The 10,484-nt window shown below is 38.7% G+C and overlaps 1 protein-coding gene across 6 annotated transcripts in view; it reads right to left on the bottom strand.

Annotated features, from left to right (window-relative positions):
• The window catches only part of LOC106884024 (zinc finger protein ZFP2), a 23,052-nt gene that overhangs the window by 8,063 nt on the left and 4,505 nt on the right, over positions 1–10,484 (bottom strand). For 5 of the 6 annotated variants that reach the window (XM_014935198.2, XM_014935199.2, XM_014935201.2 and 2 more), the window contains one exon: positions 3,937–4,043. The gene's annotated coding sequence lies outside the window, so the exon portion shown is untranslated. Of the gene's footprint in view, positions 1–3,936; positions 4,044–8,906; positions 9,042–10,484 lie in introns of all 6 variants that reach the window. The other variant, XM_014935200.2, reaches the window with a different exon arrangement.

The following is a 10,484-nucleotide window of genomic DNA, read 5'->3' as shown; positions in this document are numbered from 1 at the left end:
CATCCTGTCTTAAATTCCTCTGTTATTGCTTGGAGGACTATGATGAATAAGAGGGGGCTGAGGACTGATCCTTGGTGGACCCCTACTCTTACCTGGGATTCTTCACTATACTCGTTGCCAACCCTCACTTTATTGACAGCGTCCCTGTACATGGCTTGTACAACTCTCACTAACCACTCATTTATCCCTAGTTTCCGCATTGACCACCAGATAAGGGATTGGGGGACCCTGTTGAAGGCTTTCTCCGTGTCAACGAAAGCCAAGTACAGAGGGTTATCTTTAGCTAGCAATTTCTCCTGCAGTTGTTTTACCAGAAATATAGCATCAGTGGTGCTTCTCCCTGGCACAGACCCAAACTGCATCTCGTCTAAACTAATTCTCTCCCTAATTAGTTGGGCTATGACCCTCTCCATGACTTTCATCACCTGATCCAACAATTTGATACCTCTGTAATTATTCCTATCTAATGCGTCACCTTTACTGTTTTAGCAGTTGACTATGGTGCTGCAACACCAGTCATTGGGTATGACTCCTTCATGTACCAACTGGTTGACTATGTGGGTAACTAGACTATAGCCTACACTGCCAGATATTTTAAGTATCTCTGCAGTGATACCTGATGGGCCAGGGGCTTTCCCTGTCTTCATACCCTTAATTGCTTTATCTACCAAGGTACTGTCAATTCGGATAGCTGGTCCCTCTGTTGGGTCGACATTTGGCAGACTCTCTTTCTCTCATTTATTCTCTTCATTTAGTAACCTTTCATAGTTTCATAGTGGCGTATCTAGGTTTCTCTCTTTGCAGCATCATTAAATGCAAGTGAGCCATCATCCATGCAGGCACATTTCTCTCTCACACACTGTCTTGCAACACGAAACACTTCAAGTCTTTGGTCCTCACAATGCAGAACATTAGCAAACTTTTTCTTATCTGCTTCCCCTCTGGCTAAATAAACCTGTCTCCTAGCTTCTTTTCTGGCGATCTGATACAGTTCCCTGCTACCACTGCTCTTCCAGTCCTTCCATGCCTATTTCTTTTCCCTAATGGCTTTGTCAACTACATTGTTCCATTACCATGTTACCTTAGGTTGAGTGGGAACTTTGCACTATCCAAAGATCTGGTCAGCACCCTCAACAGGTTGTCCTGCAGGAACCTCCAGTTGTCTTCCACATTATTTGATGCTATATCCTCCTCTTTTTCATCAAAACCTCCTCAAGAAAATGGGTCATTGAAATAAAAATACATTCAAAGTTGTTGCAAGTGCTACTAAATGTTAGATTATATTTCTCATGAAGTGATGATTTTTTCAATAAGTCAAGAATATATTTTGTATGGTATTTAGTATACCTTTCTTTGTCCTTGCTATCTTAACGTCACTGTCCACTCTGAGTTATTTCTCTTACTTCATTTTCGATATAATTATGCAAATTATCCTAAGTCATACACATGTTTTGTATATAGGCATGGCTGTGTGGTAAAAAATTTACTTTCCAACCACATGGCTCCAGGTTCAATCCCACTGTATGGTAACTTGAGCAAGAGTTTTTTACTATAGCCCTGGGTTGACTAAAGCCTTGTCAGTAGATATGGTAGGTGGAAACCAAAAGAAGCTTGTATAAATATATCTTTGCGTTTGCCCTCTACCACTGCTTGACAATTGGTGTTGGTTTCTTTACATCCCCGTAGCTTAAAAGCTCCATGAAAGAGACTGAAAGAATAAGTATCAAGCTTTCAAAAGTAAGTACTGGAATCAATTTGACTAAAACACTCCAAAGTGGCAACCCTACTCAAACAAGTAAAAGATTATATATATATATATATATATATATACACATATATTTAACTGGCCAAAATGTTGAAGTCACAACAAAAGATGAGGACAAATATCCGTCAAATGTAAATAACAATATTCTTGTTTAAGAATAATTAATTAGTAATCTATAAAAGTATAGAGTAACCCATCAGATTAATGTAAAATTATTGTTTTTATTATAACTGAACATAAACACAAATATTATAATATACATATATAGCTGGCTGAAAGACTGATGAAGACAGGTTCTGGTGATAAAAGTAAATATTGATTTAGTGTTCTACAAAAGTTTCAAGTTCAGCATTTTTGTGAGTCTGGAAGTCCTGCATTCCTGCGTAAATATGTAATACATACAGTAAAACCCAGATTAGCATAATTAATCTATTCTCCATAAATGCTAATCAAAAATGTTATAAAATTTGCAGTAATTGGATAAATACTTGCTTAAATCTTGGCTGTATTTTTTTTTGCCATATATCAAAATAATTTAATCCCCAGGCTATCTCACTTATATTTTGTGACTTATGAGAAATGATGAAAGTCATATTTTTACTATTGAAAATGCCATACTATTTACAAACTGGACACATTAGTGCACTCTTAGCTAAATAATGGTCTAGGTGTCACAGGAAGGCAACATCAGTAACACTTCATCCGGGCACAAAATGAGGTTAATTATCTTTATCAACTTGGCTATAACTGTTTCTCTTATGCATCTCTGTTGCTCTTTAAACATTTTCATACCCAGTAATTGGCATAACAGCCAGTTATTGAGTATGAAGCTTTCTTGTACTGCCTGACTGACTAAGCAGGTGACTAGCCTGTATCTAACTCCTCCAAACTTTTTTAGCATCTCAGTTGTAATTCTTGATGGACCAGGTACTTCCATGCTTTCATTTGCTTAAATGCTTTATCTACAATACTGCTATCAACCTGGCTGGCAGGTCCTTCCGTTACATCTATTTAAGGTAGACTCTCTCTCATGCATTCTCTGAATTCAACAGCCTCTCACAGAAACACATTCATGCCATTTTCTTTTTGATGTCATTAAGAGTAACTGTGCTGTTATCATTTCATACACACTACTCTCCAATGATGTCTTGGTTTCCACAAGCACACAGCAAAGCAATTCAAAATACTTCATGCCTCTGACACTTTTCTTTCTGCCTCTTCCTTTGCAAGGTATATCTGCCATATTGTAATTTTATATTGCACTCTGCTTTCCCTTTCTTTCACTCTTTCTAAGCCTGTCTCTAAATGTTTACAGTTCTAGTTACAGTACTATTTTACCACTACTTCACCTTGCACCATCCACAGAACAAGTCTGCAGCCTGCAGCACCTTCCCACACAAGCTCCCAGTTTTCCTCAGAATCAGTAGCCAATATTTTTTCACCTTCCATATCTTCCTCCTCTAAATTAACTTTCCTTTTTCAGTCTTATTAAGTCAGAAACCATTGATATGTATTGGGTTGAACAGTTTTCACCAGGAAAAATTTAGCATTTGCACTGCCTGTCCCAATCCTGAGTGAGAAAAAAATCTATCAGGATTGTGCATTTATTATTTGGGAGGTGATTAGGGTGGCCGTCAGTTTCTTGAAGTTTGTACTGTAAATGGTTAGATCTCTTGCCTGAGAGCGTTCCAGGATCCTTGATCTTTCCTTATTCTTTGTATTGTAAATATAATTTCCACTTATGTCAGAGAAATCCTCTCGCTGTTGTCCAACATGTCCATTAAAGTTGCCAGCCATAATAATGAGTCACTATCATTTGTTATGCAGTTTATCTGCAAAAGGGTTTCATAAAAATGTAATCCGTTGGTTCATCTGTCAGTCCTGACTGTTATTCAAATGCAGAGATGTCATCACTGAGTTATTTATAACAAACCTAAGCTTAATTATCCTATCATATATTCTGACCTCCTCAATTACTTTATCTATTCATTTGTTTGCTCACAATATACTCACTCCACCTATCTCATTGCAGTTTCCTACCCAGAGGAGTTTGTATCTCTATTCCTTGTCCATGATGAGTCTGGCTGAGGCAACCTTCTACTTTATTTCTTGCACACAATACACAGCTACTCATCTTTGTTCCAGTATCACCACAATCTCTCCTGACCTACCTTTCATTGTGTCAATATTGATGGTAGCAATCCTAATGATGTTGACCAGACAGGAAGAGTAGAGGCATCCATTGGTGATTCAATTTGATGGTATCTGTTTTCAGCAACTGAAAAGAAAGAAAAAAAAGTTTGTGTGATTTTATGGTTTCACTGAAATACTTCACACTCATGGTCAGATGTTTCTACCTTACGAGGATTTGCTATTGTTCTTCAAATGAACTGCAACAAACATTTATAAACTTCCTAAGTTGTGTAAATACTAACCACTTGGCATGTATTAAGTGACAAGGAGAAGGATAGGCTTTGTTATAAAATGTACCTGTGATCATCGGAGCTTTGAGGATAATACTAAATGGTACTCTTAAATACCAACGTCAAATATCAGTAAACCCCAAAACATCAGAACTACAAAAAAAAAAAACTGTTCCCATTTCTTAGGATATTGGCCACATCCTAAGAAAATTGCTATCAACCTAAGAATATCTGAATTCTTTAAAGTCTTTCAAAATTGCAAATATTACAATTTGTGAATGAAATCTTAATTCTCAGTATTTGGCCTCCTTTCTCTGCAATATATCATTGCTTCTCATTAATAATACTGATAAATAACACTCATAGTAAAAAGTCCAATTTGCTGTTACTTGAGATCTTTGGGTCAGACTCAGAATGATTTGTATAAAACAAAGCAACAATAACAATTATAATAATAATGGTTTCAAATTTTGGCACAAGGCCAGCAATTTCTGGGGAAGGCTATGTCGGTTACATTGACCTCAGTACTCAACTGGTACTTATTTTATTGCCCCTGAAGAGATGAAAGACAAAGTTGACCCCGGCAGAATTTGAACTCAGAATGCAAAGACAGATGAAATGCTCAGCAGCATTTTGCCTGACATGCTAACACTACCCTAAACAACAACAACTACAACAACAATAATAATAATAATAATAATAATAATTCATTCTTTCATTAGCCACAAGGGCTCACAAAATCCACGGGTGCCTGATCAATCTCCTTTAAATTTTTCACAGTGCACGCTCAAAATTGGTTCTTTCCCACTGGTCATTCTTCCAACATTCACCCATCTTTCAACAAACTTGCTACAAGGAAACACTTCCCTCTCCACCCTCAACTTCCTTTTCAAGTGAAACTTGAAAAAGTTAATGAGGGCTTGGCCAAAGAGGAAAGTGTCCGTCTTTAGCCCTTTAAATAAAAATTGCCTGCCCCTCCTAACCAAAAGAGGGCAGTGGGGAAATCTTCCCAATGGGTTTAGCTGACAGCTGGATCTGTCCTACACACAACAGCAGGTGTTTGACATAAACCCACAGGTCAGTAATACTTGGGCACTGGACTAGGGCATGCAGAACGGTTTCATCATTCTGGGTGCACCTTGGGCAGGCCCAGCTGATGGCACTTCTGTGCCTGTAAAGCTTATCCCGAACAGGCAGCGCCCCTCGGTAGCACTGCCAGGCAAGGGATTTCTGGAAGTTATCCATAGGCCCAGGCCCAAAAGTTCCCTGAAACAGACCAGTTTGTTCATCTTCATCGACACCCAGAGTTTTCCCGAGAACATTGTCGTACTTTCCCTCCACTAGCCCTCTACAGAACGTTAGAGTGGAACTACCACTGACTGCATTGCCTGCCCAGCAGAGGGCTGTGACCGCTTGATGGCACTTGAGGTGCCAAGTACTCCTCCTCAGTCTACGCCTAATCTAGGATTGCAGCTCAGTCAAAGAGAGGAGCTGAGGAAAAGCATGCCTGACAAACGGTGACCACACCTGCTCATGGTCAAGGAAACGCTGGAGATGCCGCAACCTCAGCACATGTCTGCGCATCAATAACCACAGCATGCCTAGCCCTCCATTCAGTGGCTGTTGACAGCAGATGGAGCGCCTGACCAGTGGAATGCGTCCCTACCACAGAAAGCGGAAGAGTAAGTGCAGCAGCTAGGTCAACCAGCAAATGGGGCAAGGGATGACAGTCAAGCGGTAATAGATGATGGATGCGATGTATGCATTCACCACCTCTGCTAGACCATTCAGGGACAGCTTCCTCTCAGCCCATTTCTGGGTGACATTGGCCACCCTGCTCATCACCTCGTCTCAGTTCTTCTCCACCTGAAGGTCTGGACCAAACCAGACTCTGAGCAACTTAATGGGACCATCTGTTCAGAAATAATTAAAATAATAAGTGAATGTAGCATGCAGGCACAGAAAGAATACAAGAAAAGACATGACAATCTAGGAAGAGCAATGTAGAAAGCTAGGATTTGAACATACTGATAAATGGTATGAACATGAACCTAGTAAAGTACTAGAAAGTAAGAAATACAAGATGTTGTGGGACTTTAACATTCAGACTGACAGAATAATAGGAGCTAGAAGGCCTGATTTGATAGTAGTAGATGAATAGAAAGTGTCAGCTAATTGACTTTACAGTCCCAAATGATGAGAAAATCAATATGAGAGGTATAGAGAAAATAGCAAAGTATTAGGACCTAGCTATAGAATTACAGAGACTATGGAATGTGCAGATAAAATGTATCCTAGTAGTTATAGGTGCATTGTGGACTATCCCTAAAGATCTGAACAGATGGATAGAAGAAATAGGCATAAAACCCAGTTTAGTAAAGCTGCAGAAAACACTGTTATTAGGGACAGCTAGGATACTTAGGAGGGTTCTTGACATCTAAGGCAACTTGTTGTAACCCAATAGAAGGATTCTTGGCATGTAAGGATACTTGTAGCCTGATGTTAGGATTCTTTTCTTTTCCAACAATCTAATCTGTTGAGTGTATATGAATAGTAATAATAACAATAACAACAACAACAACAGTGTTATTAGGGACAGCTAGGATACTTAGGAGAGTTTTTGACATCTAAAGAAGAAGAAGAAGAAGTTGAAGAATAATAATTGGCACTGCATGTACATTATGTGGAGCACTAACACTGTAAATTTTATAGTTCTATAGAATTTCAATGTTAATTTAAAATTCAATAGAACTGCTATTATCAGGGAAATTGCTATGCTTGACATACAGCAAAAGTGTAGGCAGAAATTCCACATACACACATATGTTATATTATAGTATACATCCAAGGTAAACAATTGATGCATAAGAAGTGAAGCAGGATCCCAGAAAGATAGACTTCAAATGTGACAGGTGCACAAGAGTGCAAAATAAAATTCATTTGAATACAAAATAAATACATTCGAATACCCACAAGTTTTCTTAGAAGCAGTAGATAGCTTCTGCTACATTAGGGACCTAATTTACAGTGGGGTAAGATGATCTGTAACTGTAGTAACATCATCATTATCATCATTTAATATTCACTTTCTGGCATACTTTGAAATATGAACATTGTAGTTCATATTTTAAAAAAAACAACAAAAAAAAAAACAACCTAACAAGCTGGTTCCTACAAATTACATAATAATGTTACTTAAAGATTGGTGAAACAGATGTAGGAATGAATATTTTGAAATATCATTGTTTTCTGTTGTCCTTTAACTCTTTAGCATTCAAGTTACCCAGTTAAATGTAATCTTTATTTATTCGCATTGTTTCGAATTAATCACAGAGTAAGAGGTTGGATCTGGTCAGTTTAAATGCTAAAGAGTTAAAAGTATTTTGCTCTGTTAGCCTATTTCACAGTATATGCAACACTGTACATGGATGTGCATTTTACATGAGAGTAGGAGTTTAACATGGTAAATTATTCTGATCTCTAACATTACTGATTATTTGTTGTGTGTAGACAGCACATCATGTTGTATATATGTGTATATTTATATATACATCATCAACATCATTTAATTTCTTTTGTCCATGCTGGCATCGGTTGGATGGTTTGATTAGAGCTGACAGGTTGGGGAGCAGCACCAGACTCCAGGCTGATTTGGCATGGTTTCTATGACTGGATGCCCTTTCTTATGCCAACCACTTTACAGAGTGTGCTGGGTGCTTTTATGTGGCTCCACATCAGTACTTTATGTGGTGCTGCATGGGAGCTTTTAGATGGTATTGCGTGGGTGGTTTTATGTAGCACTGTATTGGTGCTTTTACATGGTACTGCATGGGCAATTTTATGTGGCACCACCATGAATGCTTTTTACGTGGCACCAACCCAGGACTCTTGCAGGTCAATCCTCACCACCAGGGGGACTAGTCTTAACTCTTTTGCTGCAGAGTATGGGTCTTCTTGAGTACAGCAAGATGCCAGGCATCTCAGTCCTTTGTCATCTCACCTGAAAGTTTCAGTGTTCTCAGGTTGTTTTTTAGCACATTGTCCCATGTCTTCCTGGGTCTTGCACTTCCGCATGTTCCTTCTACTTTGAGAGATCAGCACTTCTTTAGGGAGCTGTTGGCATCCATCAGTATCACATGACCAAGCCAGTGCAGTCTTCTGTCTTGCACACATCAACTAATTCCTCTTATGCTTAACTTCTCTCTTAAAGCACTAGCAGTCTGCTGAACATGTACACTCACATTACACATCCAGTGGAGTATACTAGACTCATTTCTTTCTAACCTTTGCATATCCTCTGCATTCAGAGCACACATTTCATGTAGAATTACTGTCCATATACATCCATCATACAATTTTCCTTTCACTCAGAGAAACTTTTCATACCCAAAAAAGGTAACAGCTCTCTGAATTTCCTCTATCATATTCTTATTCTAGCTATCACATTCTCTATGCATCACCCCCACTACTGATTTGGTCCCCTAAGTAGCAGAAATTATCTACTACCTCTAATGAGCCACCAGGGTATTTGAGAGAATCAATTTCTCGAGTCTCTATAGTTTTTATGGATCCTGGGCATCTTTCACATACAGAGACTATCTTCTCTGATAATCTTCCTATTAATCCACTGCACCTCTTGTGTGTACATAGCTTACACTGAGTACACTGTATGGAGATCCTGCTTACACCTCTCCTACAAATTGAACAGGGCTGCTTACCTGAAGGGGATAGTAGGGTCCTGTCAGTTTTCTTGCTTACTAGGACTTTAGTCTCTGCTAAGTTAACCTAAAGGCCCTTAGATTCCAGGTCTTGCTTCTACAACTGGAATTTCTCTTCTAGCTCTGATATGGAATCTGCAATGAGGGTAAGATCATCAGCTTGTAGTAGTTCTCAGAAGCTGTAGGTCTTGAATTCTTTTGTTATGGCCTGGAGGACAATGATGAAAAGGAAGGGACTAAGGAATGAGCCTTGATGAAACCCTACCTACACACAAAATTCTCCACTGGACTCATGGTTAACTCTCACCTTACTTACAGTGTATCTGTACATGGCCTGTACAGCTTTCACCAGCCACTCTTCTATCCCTAGTCTCCTCAGTGCCCACCATATCACACAGTAGGGTATTCTGTCGAAGGCTTTCTCTAGATCATATATATATATATATAATGTACATGCATGTATTGGTGACTATATAATTACATAGATTATATACCTATACATGTGTGCATTTGTGAATGTGAATATATAAGTAGCACTACTGATGAGCTTTAATTTCAAGCGAAAATGGCTTGACAATTTAGTACCCTTGCTTGCTATGGGGTGGTTAATTCCCCTGTGAGCACATAGACTTGTGCTATGCTTGTGGCTATAAGGGTCTTTGACACTTATTTCTAGCAATATAGGTGCTATAATGCACCTTCAATCACTTATTAGTGATAACTGAATTTTTCCCTTTTGGTTTTATATTGTGTCTAGTCACCTTTATTATTTTGTAATTTTCACATAATCATTTGCTGAATCACCCTTTGATTCCTATGCTAAAATCTATATACTGACAGGTTGGATCTGACTTAACTATAAACGATAGAGTAATAGTACTACAGATGAACTTTAATTTCAAGCAAAATTGGCTTTCCAATTTAGTACCCTCGCTCATTATGGGGTGGTTAACTCATCTGCCATTACATAGACATGTGCTATGTTTGTGGCTATAAGGGTTTTTGACTATTATTTCTAGCAATGTAGATGCTATAATGCACTCTCAGTCACTTTTAGTGACAACTGAATTCTTCCTTTTTGGTTTTACATTGCATCTAGCCACCTATATTATTTTATGTATGATGATATGTACACCACAGACATATATTTGGATATATATACACACACACACACAGATACACATATGAATATAATTATGTGTAAAAGAAAACAAAGCCACTGTGTGGCACCTTGGGCAAGTGTCTTCTATTATAGCCTCGGGCCGACCAAAGCCTTGTGAGTGGATTTGGTAGACAGAAACTGAAAGAAGCCCATCGTATATATATGTATATATATATATATATATATATACCCGTCAGAGTGTAAGTATCTTGAGAGAAAAGCTGAACATTAGAAGCATCAGTTGTGGCGTGCAAGAGAGACGATTGCGCTGGTATGGACATGTGGTGAGAATGGAGGAGGATAGCTGCGTGAAAAAGTGCCACACCCTAACAGTTGAGGGAACCCGTGGAAGAGGTAGGCCCAGGAAGACCTGGGCTGAGGTGGTGAGGCAAGACCTTCGTACATTGGGCCTCACC

Source organism: Octopus bimaculoides, chromosome 14 (genome assembly GCF_001194135.2).
Source record: "Octopus bimaculoides isolate UCB-OBI-ISO-001 chromosome 14, ASM119413v2, whole genome shotgun sequence".
Classification (NCBI taxonomy): Eukaryota; Metazoa; Mollusca; class Cephalopoda; order Octopoda; family Octopodidae; genus Octopus; species Octopus bimaculoides.
Note: the sequence above shows the minus strand (reverse complement) of the source record. Positions and strands in the feature narration are given on the sequence as shown.